This window comes from Lactuca saligna, chromosome 2 (assembly GCF_052625555.1).
Source record: "Lactuca saligna cultivar CGN05327 chromosome 2, ASM5262555v1, whole genome shotgun sequence".
NCBI classification, from domain to species: domain Eukaryota; kingdom Viridiplantae; phylum Streptophyta; class Magnoliopsida; order Asterales; family Asteraceae; genus Lactuca; species Lactuca saligna.
The window spans coordinates 188,554,989-188,571,976 of record NC_136418.1 but is presented as its reverse complement, the minus strand read 5'-3'; the positions used below and the strand labels follow the sequence as shown (position 1 = coordinate 188,571,976).

Genomic DNA, 16,988 nt, shown 5'->3' with positions numbered 1-16,988 from the left:
ATGATTTTTCTAAGATTCGGCTTAGCAGTGCACGACCCGAAACTCGAATTTTAGTTCGAGCGGTTTTTGGCTTATGCAACCTAAATGAGAGTTGAAGGTCTCATTAATAGGAACTCAACGGTAAAAAGACAGACGAAAACGGAGTCCGGATGAAGGAGTTATGAACTCTTCGCGGTCATTTAACAGTCTAAACGCCTCCTACTGTTAAATTTGAGACCGGTCAAGAATTAGCTGACGGAGTCTAAACGAAAGTTGTAGATCTTGATTTTACCTACGCGTGGATATAAAGAACGTCAAAAACGGAGCTCATATGCGAAAGTTATGATTTTTCTAAGTTTGAAGGCTGATACGCGATAGGGAGTGACGTGGCACCACCAGAATTGGACATGTGGCACCACCAGAAGGCCACCACATGGACCAACTCGGCGAGTAGGTCCCCCCTACTCAGCGAGTAGACCAGTCAGCACCCCTATAAATAGAGGTGCCGGGTTCCCTCATTTCCTCACCCCTCACCCCTCTTCTTTCTCTCTCTAAACTCTCTCTCTAAGCTCCCTAACCCCCCTAAAAGCCTAGGTAAACCCCCTAGCACCCGAAGGAAGCCCCAAGGCTCCCGGAGTCCCGAGAAAAGAGCCTTTCGGCTCGGGAACGCTGCTCCAGCGAAGCCCGGTTTTCGAGAAAAAACCCGCTGTAAGTGAGTTATGCCTACGCTATCTTTACTATAGCTTATGTTTTAATATAGTAACATTATTAGGAACTTATAATGAGTATTTGGGCTATTATTATAAGTTATATTGAGTGTTATTTAACGCTTATATAATAATAATAATAGTCAGACTATTAATTAGTCACGGTTATCGTTAGACTAAACCCTAGTGGTACTGGTACTAGGTTTTATCGAAGGAATATCGTTTTGAGAGTATCGAAGCGTTGTCCGAGTGCTGAGTCACCACCTACTCAAGTGAGTGCATGGTCCCTTTCATCTTACACATAGATATGAAGTATTTTAATATAAATTACGTGCTATGTGTGCATATTGTTTGAATACTTGTTGTCTATGCTGGATGAATGATTTATACATGTTTTAAATGATTTAAACTGTATATTTATTTTATATCTACAAATATGTTGGGATAAAACATGGGTAGATGAAATAGTTGGTGAGTGATGAAATAAAATAATGAGAGATAGGTGATGATAGGAAGGTGATGATAGATAGGTGATTATGAATCGGTGATGTAGGATACTACAACCTTGTCCGACAATATGGAGATGTAGTCATCTACCAGAGTATAGATGGCGACCACGGACTATTATAGACAACCCCGTAGAAACACCAGCAGGCTAGTAACCTGTAGGCGATGAATTACGAGTTCAGGCGATGTTGTAACTACGTATTCATGCGATGATAGTCTAACCCTTATTATGAATTACGAGTCCAGGCGATGTTGTGGCTACGTATTCATGTGATGATAGACTAACCCTTATCATGATTTACGAGTCCAGGTGATGTTGTGGCTACGTATTCATGTGATGATAGACTAACCCTTATCATGATTTACAAGTCCAGGCGATGTTGTGGCTGTGTAATCATGCGATGATACCCTAACTCTTGCTAGACACATATTGAGGGAGTAATCCCCGGGTTAGTATTTTCTATGCAATGTAGGCGATGATCCTTAGGTAAAGTTCGTAGGAACAATCATATAAGGAAATACGATGTAAGGAGACGAGAAGTAAATATGATATAGGAGATGACCCTTGAGATAATATCTTTAGGGAAGACTAAAAGAAGATAATGGGGATGGGTAATTGGGTTGAGTGTTTGATTGTTTAAACATAATAACTATATTATTGTGTGTTGAAAACCCTATGTACTCACCAGGTTTCCCAACCTGACCCACTCAGTTTATTCACATCACAGGTGGCGATATGAAGTGACATTACACTGAGAGATTTAAAGAGATGTAGATCACTAGTGTAAATAATTGTAAGTTCTGTTTATGCTTATGTTTCTGTATTAACGATGACATCCCAAACGTTTTAAGATGAATAAAAATACGTTACTTCGAAAATGTTTTAATAACGTATTTATCGTGTTTTTCTGGGAACAAATTCCGCAACCTTTTTATAAAATGAAGTACTCTGATTTTTATAAAGCATAAACAAAATCGGTCTTTTCTGGCCGTGATTTTGGGGATGTCACAGGGAGACTGTTGGATTAGTGTCTAAGTCCATAACTATTTTGGTATGTACTTGACCCGATGGTGCATGGTCCTTTTGGGTTGCCTTCACCAAAGCAACTTGATTGGAGAAATAAATAAAGAGAGAGAGGTTATTATGATTTATTAATATGTTATAAGAAAAATATATTAAAGGAGAAATCATATTTGTTTAATTAATATTGGTCAATAATTAATTAGGAATTAATTTTGTGATCAAGTGTAATTAACTAAACTAGAGGGGCTGATTTGTAATTATGTGATAGTTACAAAATAAGGTAAGGATTATCTTAAATATATGGTGAACGAATTTGAGGTGATAAGGCCTTAGAATTCGACTATGATAAGGATTCAAGGATTATCTTATGGGTTGCTTTGTGGATAAGCAACTAGATAAGGATAATGACTGAAACCTTATCTCTACACCTATATAAACACCCCTTGGCTCATGAATTCATGTATCCCTTCCCAAGGAGTCCTAAGGACGAATTCTAACCTCTCTCCTCTCTCTTTATACCTTCTCCACTTGCTCTTGGTGTTTGTAAGCCATTAGAGGAGTGACACTTGTGACTCTAAGCATTCCAAAGTCAATTCAAGGTGGAATTGGGATTGTTATTGCTACATAACAATCAAGGTAACATCTTAAACCTAATTATATGTTAATATATATATATATATATATATATATATATATATATATATATATATATATATATATATATCGATTTCCATATGCTAGAATTAGGGTTTATAGTCTTGGATTCAAAGCATGTACAATAGAGAAACCTAGATCCAAGCATTAGGGTTTGTATGAGCACATAGGATGTCTTATGACCAAAACCCATCAACAACATCGCCTGAACTCGTAATTCATCACCTACAGGTTATGGGCCTGCTGGTGTCTCCACTGGGTTGTCTAGAATAGTCTGTGGTCACCATCTATACTCTAGTAGATGACTACATCGCCACATTGCCGGTTAAGGTTATGGTATCTCCTTTCATCCTACATCACCTATTCATCATCATCTATTTACCTAATTATCATCACCTTTCTATCATCACCTATCTCTCATCATTTTATTTCATCACACACCAACTATTTCATCCATGTTTCATCCGCACCATATTTGTAGATATAAAACAAATATACCATTTAAATCTTTTAAAACATGTATAAAATCGTTCATCCAGTATAGACAACAAGTATTCAAATAATATGCACATATAGCACGTAATTTATATAAAATACTTCATATCTATGTGTAAGATGAAAGTAACTATATATACCATAAAAATCCCATAAATGCTTCCTAACTTCAAACCCCAAGGTTTACTCTACTAAAGCTTCATATTCTCGGCTCTCTGGACCTAGAAGGGTCCAGATTCCTAACTTTAAACCCCAAGGTTTACTCTACTAAAGCTTCATATTCTCGAATCTTTGGACCTAGAAGGGTCCAGATCTATAACACAAACTTGCAAGAGGGGTTTGAGGCATTCAAAACCCCAAAGATGAAGTGATTCAAGCCCTAACCCCAAAATAGAATCTACACAATAGGAAAGGAAAGGGGTTCATTTTTGTACCTCAGAATAAAGCTTCTTGCTTCAATAACTCAAAACAATAACCTTCCTTGGTCCCTCTTGCTGGAACTCTTCTCTTTTCTTGTAAAATCACACCAAAAAGCTCAAGATAGCTCATCCTCTCACTCTACACACTCAAGCTCGCTAGGGTTCTCACTTATGGGAAAGGTAGTCGCAATTGAAGGCCATAAGTGCCTTTAAATATGGCTCGGGCCCAAAGATTTAGGGTTTCTACCAACAGCGCGGACTCGTTAAGTCGCCTCACCGACTCGTCGAGTCCATTTATTAATCTGAGTCATCAATCGCGACCTTACTCGACGAGTTGAGACATCAACTCGCCGAGTCTATCTTCTTAACTCAAAAGAAAAATACTTAAACTATGATTCTTGGAAATCCGGATGTTACATTTTGTTTTTTTATTTCATAGATTTCTTCATCAACAAATGTTGTTACAATTAAACAAAAATTAATAATTTTCTAAAACATAATACAATAGGAAGTTTGTTCACATTTAGCCATTGAACTTTTTAGACGGAAACGAACTTTCGATTTTGTTCAGATTTAGTGACTAAACTTTTTTTCGTTATCTATTTGCCACTAAATTATAGAAACTGTTCATATTTTACCCTTATGACCGGTAACAGCCGCTCATAAGGGTAAAATATGAACAATTTCAATAGTTCAATGGCAAATAGATAATGAAAAAAAGTTTAGTGACTAAATGTGAACAAAGTCGAAAGTTCGTTACCCTTTCAGGTCATTATCCCAACTACGAAAGACGCAACTTATGCCAACTTACCGTTTCTCCATCCTCCCAACGTTTGCCAATATCCATACAACGTTTCCAAATCCAAATGGAAACGACACATCGATTTCCTTCCCGTCGAACCATTCCCGATCCTCTTTCCGTCCAAAAACCCCCATATCTTTACTGTATCTCATCCTCCCGGTAAAAGCTAAGGGGGTGTTTGGATAGGAAAAAATGACTACTTATTAGCTTATTGCTTATTCTCACCACAATAAGCTAATTTAAGTGTTTTGATAGGATGCTTAAAAAATCAGCTTATTGTGGCAGGAATAAACAAAATAAGCTGATTTTAATAAGCTATGAAAGCAATGCTTATTGCTTATTGCTTATTTTTAATGATTTCAAAATTACCTAACTACCCTTCAATAAACTATACATAAAACCCATCGTCCCTGGAAGCCATCGTCAATCAGGCATGTTATTTGCTTCTTTTTTTTTTTTCCTGCTGCTATCGCCCCCTGCAATGAGTATGTTGTTTGCTTTTTTTTTTTTTTTTTTTTTCTGCTATCGCCCCCTGCAATCAATCAATCAGGTATGCCTTTTTTTTATTGGTGATGCAAACACACAATTGTGTTTTTGTTCTTTCCCTGCAACCATTGATTGCTTTTTGTTGTTTTTTTTTTTCTCTAGAAACTGCCATAAATCCTTTGCTGCCATATATTATTATTATTATTTTAAAAAACTGTTTTGTTTTTATAAGAAAAATATGTAGTAGCATGATAATTGTTTTTTGAGTTCTTATGAATAAGAAAATTATTATTATTATTTAAAAAAAAAATGTTTTGTTTTAATAAGAAAAATATGTAGTAGCATCGTAATTGTTTTTTTAGTTCTTATGAATAAGAAAATTATTATTATTATTTAAAAAAAATGTTTTGTTTTAATAGAAAAATATATAGTAGCATGATAATTGTTTTTTTTAGTTTTTGTGAATAAGAAAATTATTATTATTATTTAAAAAAAAAATTGTTTTAATAAGATAAATATGTTAACATATAAGAGAAAGTCTTTTTTGGTCATTTTACTCATTTAAGCTGTTTTGTTTGCCAAACACTTAAAATTGCTTATTGTTTATTCCGACCACAATATGGTAATCCAAACACTTTTTAAAAAACTGTTTATTCCCACCACAATAAGCAATAAGCTAATAAACTAAAAATATTTTTATCCAAACACCCCCTAAAATTATCATAAATGGCAGTTTCCTTAGCTTCTCTTCCTGTTAATCTTCCTAAGGCCAACCACTGAAAATTTCATAATTTGACCCTGTATATAAAAAGGTAACGACTTTCTTCTATTCTCTACTTTCAACATTCTATCTCGGATTCATGCTACGCTTCTTTTCCATCTTTTTCTTCCGGATGAACCAGAAAATTAGGGCTTTATTGTGAGTTCATCAAAGATTATCCCCACCATACGCACCGATAAGCTTTGGTGTCTCTTTATTTTCAGTAAATCGCGCGTTAAAATAATGATAATTTTACATGAATTCAGTTATTACGAAACCATTATCTCTATGACAGTATTATTGATTGGACACCAATGATCACTGAAAGCGTTCCAAGTTCAAGAACACATGGCTAATTCACTCTTCTCCATCTCTCTTTTCATGTTTTTTTTTTAAACCATATCTCTCTCTGTCATCTATCTTGCCATGATCGCTTCTTGTGTTTATATTTATGTAGTTTTCTGAATTGGGGCAACTTGATCGAAGGAAAGGTTGGTGCATCTCTACGCCAATATTATTGGTTTCCAATATGTTGTATTCATTCACACTCAAAATTGGACGCTAACAGGTCACTGAACACGTTCCAGGTTCAAGATCATATCACTCTTCTCCATCTCTCTTTTCATGTTTATTATGAAAAAACCCATACTACTCTCTATCTTCCATCTTTCCTTGATAACTTCTTATGTTTATATTTATGTAGTTTTCTGAATTGGGGCAACTTGAATGAGAAAAAGGTTGGTGTAATATGTTGTATTATTACCCTTTTCACTAATCCCTAACTTTTGTGAAGATTACATGTGCACTTCAAATTACTGACAATAACCATTTCGTTGTTTCATAAATAATGAAATTAACATAATCCAATTGTATATAGGCATGACTCAAGTCACTTAGTGGTCTGTTACTACTGGTGAAAACAATACAACTTTATTGGTCTGTTATAAATTGTATTCATTAACTTTTTGAAGATTATGAAGCTCCATTTAATTCTCATATATTTGGCAGAACGGCCAATTGACATAGGATAAAGCTCGCTTTTAATTATCTTGGATACGTACATTGTTCGGATCCCATACATCAATACATTAAGTTAATTCAATGAAAAACTTTGTATTATTTTGTTGCAATGGATAGCATTGATAACCATAACAATAAACTAATTGTCACATGAAATTTTTTTAATAAATAATGCTGATAACATGTTAATGACAGTTAGAGAATATGCTTCTTCCATCAGATGTCAACATAAATATTGACGATTTTGGTAGTGTAAAGCCCATGTAAGTTATCCAAATAACATTCCTTCTAATTGCAACATCAGGTTTGATTTTTTTTTCAATTATTCCAATTTAGAGTAAACTAAATCCTAAAAAATGAAGCATGATACTGATCCAACAAAAAGACTCGATACAAGCATGACGATCATACTTCATTTAAAAACTATCATTTCTTAAAGGAATGAATTGGCATAATATAAGATCACAAAGCCCTTGGAAACTTGTATTCGAGAAGGTAGATACTTTTGGTTAATATGAAAAATCTTTACCTTCTATTCAAATATGTTTCATGATAATAACAAATGAAATGGATATTACTGAGTCCAGAATATAGTTCTAACAATTACTTGGTAACATTTGATGTAAAATCTTTTTCTTAATATGATATTATAATAAGATGTAATATTAGGAATAATTCCTATCATGTTAAGGAGCAATTTATGTGTCATTATAACAAAGATGAAGGTGAACTTGCAGAATTCAGTGAGTGTCTATTTTAACAGAAGTGGAAATTTGGACTATTGCATAACACATTTTGTTATTTATTTAGACAATAAATATTATGTTTATATTTTTTTTGGATATTGTTGACTATAGCATCTAAACAAAAGATCATTAATTAGTTTTAATAGCAATATTTTGTCCTAAATAACAATACATTTTTTTGTTTGATTTGGATTTTTACGTGTTTAGATGTTTGTGGACAGTACATGTGGACAGAGCCTCATTTGTTACTAACTTACTAAGGAGGCCATGGTGTTTGAGGCCTTAGGACTAGAAGTTAGTCAAAATTCCAACAGTTCTTATTATTACCCCGAAATTAATAACTAATAACCAAGTTCTGCAAATGATACTTGTAATTAAGGTCCCCTAAATCAAAAATCCAATTTCAAGAGCTGCCACCTCATCCTAATACCAACGACCTCCTTCATTCCCATAATTCTTTGCATCATGTTTTACATTGAAAATCCATTTATTTAGAGCATTTTACTTTCATTTTTTTTAAGCTATTAGCACAATATAAATTAGATAACAGTAACAAAATACATTATTACCTTCCAAGGGTCGTGCTTAGCACGGGCCTCAAACTTTTCTTATATATATATATATATATATATATATATATATATATATATATATATATATATATATATATATATATATATATGGTTGAGAACTCAAAGTTTCCCGAAAACCCGAAAACTAAGAGTTGAACGTTGGATCAAAAGTAATTCGTTAAGGATACCATCGTCATCTTACCAATCTCATTTAATGTTTCATTTTTGTGTGTTATTTAATATATTAATATAAATGTCTAAAAATTTATATCATAAATCAAATTTTCAGATTTTTCTAAAAATAGTATTTTTCGTTTTTTTTAAATGTAGATTTTTTATTTTTATTTTTTTATAAAAAAACATGTATTTTTGAAAAAAAATTGATTATTTTTTTTAAAACCACATTTTATTTCAAAAAAACTGGAATTTTTTTTTAAGGAAAACTACATTTTTTTCAAAAAAACTGCAATATTTTTTAAAAAAAACACTGCACTTTTTAATAAAAAACTGCAAGCTTTTTAAAGAAAGTTACATTTTAAAAAAAAAAAACTGCATTTAAAAAAAATAGATACATATATGCATATTTTTTTTCAAATGCATATATTCATATTTTTTATACTATAATATTCGTAAGTAAATAATAAAAAAAAACTCATTTTATTAAAAATCTATAAACACAATATAATAAGTATTTTATTCGATACAAATATATATATATATATATATATATATATATATATATATATATATATATGTATATATATATATATATATATATATATATTAAAAACAAAAAATGTATAAAATTTCAAAGCGTTTTTATGTCTTCATGTCAATATTTCTATATTTTTCTTCAATTTATCATCTTCATCTCTTCAATATTCACCACAATTCCTTCCAAATCTACAAAAAAATTAAAAAAAAAATTGATTGATGCAAAAACACTTACAAAAATACATATGTGATTAACATATGAATCACAGATGATTCATGTATGAATTACATATGATGTATATGTGAATTAAATGTGAATCTCATGTCATTCATTTGTGAATTACATGTGATTTAAAAATGAATCACATTTATTCATATGTGAATTACATATGAATCACATGTAATTCATATGTGATTTACATGTAATTCATATGTGAATTACATATGATTTACATGTGAATCACATGTAATTCATATGTGATTTACATGTATTTCATATGTGAATTACATGTGATTTACATGTGAATCAGATGTAATTCATATGTGAATTTCATATAATTCATATGTGAATTATATGTGATTTATATGTGAATCACATGATTAAAACTATAGGTAATTTTATGAATTTATATTGAAACTAAGGAAAAGCTTACTTTACAGGCTTGATTTGGTGCATCCAGTTTTTAGGTTCATGATTTGCATTTTTTTGTCCTAAATAACAATGCATTTTTTTGTTTGATTTGGATTTTTACGTGTTCAGATGTTTGTGGACAGTACATGTGGACAGAGCCTCATTTGTTACTAACTTACTAAGGAGGCCATGGTGGTGTTTGAGGCCTTAGGACTAGAAGTTAGTCAAAATTCCAACAGTTCTTATCATTACCCCGAAATTAATAACTAATAACCAAGTTCTGCAAATGATAGTTGTAATTAAGGTCCCTAAATCAAAAATCCAATTTCAAGAGCTGCCACCTCATCCTAATACCAACGACTTCCTTCATTCCCATAATTCTTTGCATCATGTTTTACATTGAAAATCCATTTATTTATAGCATTTTACTTTCATTTTTTTTAAGCTATTAGCACAATATACATTAGATAACAATAACACAATACATTATTACCCTCCTAGGGTCGTGCTTAGCACGGGCTTCAAACTTTTCTTATATATATATATATATATATATATATATATATATATATATATATATATATATATATATATATATATATATGATTGAGAACTCAGAGTTTCCCGAAAACCCGAGTACTAAGAGTTGAGCGTTGGATCAAAAGTAATTTGTTAAGGATACCATCGTCATCTTACCAATCTCATTTAATGTTCATTTTTGTGTGTTATTTAATATATTAATATAAATATCTAAAAATTTATATCATAAATCAAATTTTCAGATTTTTCTAAAAATAGTATTTTTCGTTTTTTTTTAAATGTAGACTTTTTATTTTTTTTTATAAAAAACATGTATTTTTGAAAAAAAATTGATTATTTTTTTTTTAAAACCACATTTTTTTTTCAAAAAAACTGCAATTTCTTTTTTCAAAAAAACTGCAATTTTTTTTTTAAGGAAAACTGTATTTTTTTCAAAAAAAACTGCAATATTTTTAAAAGAAAAACTGCATTTTTTAATAAAAAACTGCAAGTTTTTTAAAGAAAGTTACATTTTTTTTAAAAAAAACTGCATTTAAAAAAAAATAGATGCATATATGCATATTTTTTTCAAATGCATATATTCATATTTTTTATACTATAATATTCGTAAGTAAATCATAAAAAAAAAACTCATTTTATTAAAAATCTATAAACACAATATAATAAGTATTTTATTCGATACAAAAAAAATATATTAAAAATAAAAAATGTACAAAACTTCAAAGCCTTTTTATGTCTTCGTGTCAATATTTCCATATTTTTCTTCAATTTATCATCTTCATCTCTTCAATATTCACCACAATTCCTTCCAAAACTACAAAAAAATTAAAAAAAAAATTGATTGATGCAAAAACACTTACAAAAATACATATGTGATTAACATATGAATCACAGACGATTCATGTATGAATTACATATGATGTATATGTTAATTAAATGTGAATCTCATGTAATTCGTTTGTGAATTACATGTGATTTACATATGAATCACATTTATTCATATGTGAATTACATATGAATCACATGTAATTCATATGTGATTCATATGTGAATTACATATGAATCACATGTAATTTACATGTGAATCACATGTAATTCATATGTGATTTACATTTAATTCATATGTGAATTACATATGATTTACATGTGAATCACATGTAATTCATATGTGATTTACATGTATTTCATATGTGTATTACATGTGATTTATATGTGAATCACATGATTAAAACTATAGGTAATTTTATGAATTTATATTGAAACTAGGGAAAAGCTTACTTTACAGGCCTGATTTGGTGCATCCAGTTTTTAGGTTCATGATTTGCAATGTATCCAGTTTGTGGTAATACACTCATTCCAGGTGACTCTTCCGATAGCGCCCTTGAAAACACATCAGATAAAAACACTAGTTATTTTGAGTTATTCAGATTCAATCTAAAAAGAGTTAGTACTTTAACAAATCTAAGTTCTTCACAATATCTCACAGAATAAAAAATGGCTAGAAAACGTACCCCACAAATACAAATAATAATGAACAACAGTTTGCTTCAAGGTTTACATAAAATCCACCATTCAACCTTGCCTCATGCTTCAGTGTGTAAACTTGTTGTACCACAACAACAAACATCTATACATGTGAATAACAAATAAGATGAATAAATAAATATGTTGATAATAATATTAGTAAACCAAGTTAAAATGAAACTTCAATGAGAAGGCTTATCAATTCAAGCATACACTTTTTTAAGAATAAATCTCATTAAATTATGTTTACATCAGTCATCTGATAAACCTATTAAATTACTTCCTTACATTTCAAGATACGAAACCATATACATTTTTCCACCTTTAGTTATATCATTTCAAAATATACTTTGTTGTTCTCTGCAGGTGTACAAGGAGGAGGTACGGAAATTACAATATGATGCAAGGGTGGCTAAAAACTAGAGTAAAAAAGAGTTGACCAGATTTACAATTTCTGCTTTTCCACTTTATAAGATCCAGAACCAATTTTAATATTGACAGTTGTATGTTTTCAATCTATGAGTGAATGAGGTTAACAAACAATGATAACATCACAGATGATGCTTCAGGTATGAATTTCAAACCAAGCTCTGCCTGCACAACTATTAACCTCCTTGACATGTCAAATATGCATTCTTATCCACCACAATATTTATGAATATCTGTATACAGTGAAAACACCATGTCTAAAAGTTCTGCTTCACATACTTACTTGAATAATTTATCCATGGCGCACAAATTTAACATCAAAAATATCTATAAAATTACTATCTGACAGTATAATTGCACATATAAATAGATTATAGTGTGTAGATATTAATTGAATCTAGCAAAGACTAACTAAAGCAAATCTTACACATTAACAGTTAGCTTAAATAAACATAGCATCCAAACCTAAGTCTTCTCTGTAGACGCACAGTTAACAACAATTGAAACTTGAAAACAGAGTAATCAAAATCAAAGCTCAAATCAGAATCAGAACACCAAAATGGAGGCAAATGAAATTAAATTTTAAACCTGTTTAACAGCAAGAAGCTCTCCAGAATCGAGATTCATGCCCATATACACTTGACCAAAAGCTCTGCACCCAATCAATTCACCCTTACACAACCTGATAAGAGGAACTTTCTCATCATTCTCTTTTACCACACGGAAGAAATGAGGAAGTTCTGGAGAAAACTCTTCACTTGCGAATACATGAATGGATTTTGTCGGCTAGGGTTTCAGGATCGCTGCCTTCGGGAGCACGAAAAGTCAAAGACTGACGGACAAATCCTAGACCGTGGTGGTCGTTGACAGAGGTAGGGTGGGCGTTACAGGCGGAAGGAGGAGGGAGATGATCGATGGAATTAGGGAGGACGTCAATGGAATCGTTGAAGAATGCGATAGAAAGAGACTAGGATCTGATATGTTTATTTGGGCTAATTTCTAAATCCCTTGAATGCCCTTATGTTATATTATTAAGATACCCTCCCGTGTTTTTATTTCCATTTATTTACAAAAGTGCCATAAACAATATTAGCTCTTAATTTTTTTAATCTGACGGTTCATTTTTAGTTCTCGGGTTTTCGGGAAATTATGAGTTCTCAAATGATCATTCCTCCCACACTCTCTCTCTCTCTCTCTCTCTCTCTCTCTCTCTATATATATATATATATATATATATATATATATATATATATATATATATATATATATATATATATATATGAAAAAGTTCAATAGAAAACCATTATTGATCAAGGAACCAGGTAACTAATATAAAACGTTGAAATTTAAAGTGATCAACGGAAAAAGAAAAGGTTGTAAACTTTTATAATTGACATACATGTACCGGATTATAACAAAACTCACTTCCTTTTTTTCTTTTAAAATGTTTTTTAGACCAAGTTTTTTATAGAAAAAAACCGAAAATACCGTTTTTCACGATTTTTCGTCATCTTTCCATAAAGATCCATGATGATATATAAAAAACGAACTTTCTTTATAAAAAAAAACCCACTTAGTTTTCTTAGTTTTTTCAATATTTAAGTTTATTTTTATAAAAAAAAAAAACTAATTATACCAAAAATATTAATTTTTTGTACTCTATTAATAAACACCAACACCGATTAAAAAAAAAACCTCGAACAGTGTAGATTCACACTGTAAATCTAAACTGTAAATATTTCAATTTTAACATTGACAGTGTGAAAAATCTCGAACAGTTAGATTCACATTGTGAATCTGAGTTACTAATGCACACTATGAATCTGTGAAGGTTCACAAAAAAAACCTCGATCAGTGTAGATTCACACTGTGAATCTCAACTGTAAATATTTCAAATTTCAACATTTACAATGTGAAAAAGCTCCGATCAGTTCAGATTCACACTGTGAATCTGACTTACTATTATGCACATTATCAATATGAGGAGGTTCACAATGTGAATCTGAACTGAAATATTGTTTATTTATTTATTTATTTATTTTTTTAAACATGAATATGAATCTATGTTTAAAAAGTAAAAAAAAATATGAATTTTGATATACTTATTAATATTTTTTCTATAAAAAAAATAGACCTTAACTTTTCATCAAAGAAAATGAAGTGAGTTTTTTTTGAAAAAAAAAATTTCGTTTTTTATATATGATCATGGATCTCTATGGAAAGAGGACGAAAAATCGTGAATAATGGTATATTCGGTTTTTTTTTGGACAAAAAACATGGCCAAAAAAAATTTTAACGAAAAAAAGAGGTGGGTTGTTCTGTAAATGAGTGATTTTTTTGGTATAATCTGGTGTATGTGCATCCAATATAAAAGTGTACATCTATTTTCTTGGCTGTTGATCGTTATGATTTCTGACGCTCACGATTGGTTCCTTGTTAATTATGGTTCTGTATTGAACCTCACATTATATATATATATATATATATATATATATATATATATATATATATATATATATATATATATAGAGAGAGAGAGAGAGAGGTAAGTTCATATATGGATTAACAAATATTGTGTGGATGTAGGGATTAATATGGGTCAAATATTATTTAATTTTAATAAATAATTAATTAAATCTTCCACCCTTTAATTTAGGCAAATTACTTTATTTAAAACTCTACTGCCTATTTCATCCACACCCACAAAATTGCCTACCGCTTCCATCGAAGATGTCAAGATCGTCGTCACAAAATCGCCTCCTGCTTCCATTGAAGATGTCAAGATCGTCGGAGGGACGTTCTCAGGTGTGTTGTCTGCCATTCCGGTTGTCGTGACTAATCGAGATCGTCTCCCGGGTTTGAAGAGGTTGAAGAGACAGAGTGAAGAGGGGAGGTCGTAGTCTCCAGGGTCGGGGAGGCCGAAGGGGAAAAGCAGCGCAGGGTCTGCTCCGGTAATCAAATGTGAAGAGAAGGGAGAAGGCTGATCCGAGAGGGTCAAGGCAAGCAGCAACAACACATGATCTGGGGAGATGCGGAGGAGGCTGTTGCCCTCTTGACCACTGTTTGCTTCATTGATTCAGCCGGCCCTATTCTCTTAGTCATCATCGATTTCTCCCAGGTAAGTTCTCGATTCTACACAATCGGTAATGTTGTTCGATCCCTCAATCTAAATCTGCATTTTTTAATTTTATTTTTTTGTCAATTCAATTTATCAAAGTTTTCTTCTTGCAATTCTAGATTCGTTTTACCTGTGAGTATTTTGGTTAACAGTATGCTTAATTGATCATTTCATAATTTGTTTTACATGTTATTCTATAAGATGCACTTCAAATCTTTTTCAAATGATAGTTGAAGAATGTTCTTCTTCTTCAAGAATGACATTTTGAATCTCAACCGGTCAAGAAAAAGTTTGTATCAAGAATGATGTATATTGAGGCAACAAGTTGTATGTATTTATATTCTTGAACTTCATTTTTTGTATGTGTTTTTTTTTCAAGACCACTCGGAATGTAGCAAAGTTATTTGGAACAACAATGGTGGATGAAACAAGAATGAGAATGAAGATTCTTTGATGAATTGTATTTTTATGGAATGAAGATTGTTTTTAAGAATGACTTTAGATTCACATTGTGAATTTTCGAATTCACCGTGTGAAATTAGATTCACATTGTGAATTTTCAAAGATTCACATTGTGAATTTGACGATTTTTTTTCCGAATTTGATATCATTGGAAAAAGGATAAAAAGTTATGAATTTTTGTATTTTTAGTTTTTTTTTTTGATAAAAAATAAGTTCTAGAAGTTGAAAAAAAAAGATTGGTTCCTTGGTTAATTATGGTTCTCTATTGAACTTTACCATATATTCTGCGTCGGAGACTGATCTGCGAGGTCACAACAGACAAGGCCGTTAGAGCCGCCCCAGGGACTATGCCCAGGGAGCGCACTCCAAAAATCAAGTTAGATCAGCCGGTAGATCTGAGATGGTTCTCTTAGGCTAGACAAAACTATCTTGGTGCGGGTGGTGGTGTGTGGTGGCTAACGGCGGTGGGTGGCGGCAGAACCACCCGACCGAAGTATAAGGTGGCGGCTGAGCCAAAAGGAAGGATCCTCCTCAGGGAGGAGATACTATTCATTATATAGGGGATAATTAGGTCAAGCCTTGGGCCAACCCAATTTAGGACCAGTTAGCAAGGAGTTGGGTGAAGCCAACCGAAGGCATCGAGCGGGGCTTGCGAGCACGCACCAGTCAAGGCTGGCGGGCATGCACCAGGAAAGGATAGCAAGGGAGTTCCAGGCCGGGCTGGCGGGGGAGTCCCCAGCAAGGCTGGCAAGGGAGTCCCCAACAAGGCTGGCAAGGGAGTCCCCAACAAAGCTGGCAAGGGAGAGCCAGGCCAGGGGGAGAGCCAGGTCGGGCTAACGGGAGAACTGCAACAAGGCTGGCAAGGGAGAGCCAGGTAGGGCTGGCGGGAGCGCACCGGGCAAGGTTGGCACGCTAGAGCAGTCTAGGCCATGCTAATGGACCATATATCAACAGGAACCATAAAAATGTGATCTTGGTTCTTCTTTTCCTTCCATGCATGAGTTGGTGGTCTTTTGATGAAGTTAGAGATTTAAGGCTTTGGGTTGGACACCATTAAGCCATGCAAAGTCATAAAGTCGGGAACTTTATGGCTTAGGACATCCCATAAGAATTAGATCTTGAAGTTATACATGTTGTCTTAAGGCATTAATAAGTTTGGAGATGAATTTGGGCTTCAGCGTCGTATGCTGGCCGTACCAGGTTGGTATGCTGGGCTGTTAGGGGTGTCAGACCCAACAAATAAAGGGGTACGATAAACTCCTAAGTAACACTACTCTATTACACTAAAAGGTAGTACAAGGCAAGCAGGGTCGATCCACAGAGACACATGATAATTAGTCTATACCTCTTTGCGCAAGGTACTATGGTCACCAACAGTAATAAGGGGGGTTTAGAATGC

General features: G+C 32.4%; 1 long non-coding RNA gene across 1 annotated transcript; it reads right to left on the bottom strand.

Annotated features, from left to right (window-relative positions):
* Window positions 1–10,674: 10,674 nt before the first annotated feature.
* On the bottom strand, window positions 10,675–12,991 carry LOC145029448 (uncharacterized). The gene is made up of 4 exons (XR_013676548.1): window positions 12,598–12,991; window positions 11,568–11,683; window positions 11,335–11,436; window positions 10,675–10,870 (listed from the first exon to the last, which is right to left on the bottom strand). It is a non-coding gene; the product is annotated as an uncharacterized LOC145029448 (long non-coding RNA).
* Between the last annotated feature and the right edge of the window lie 3,997 nt (window positions 12,992–16,988).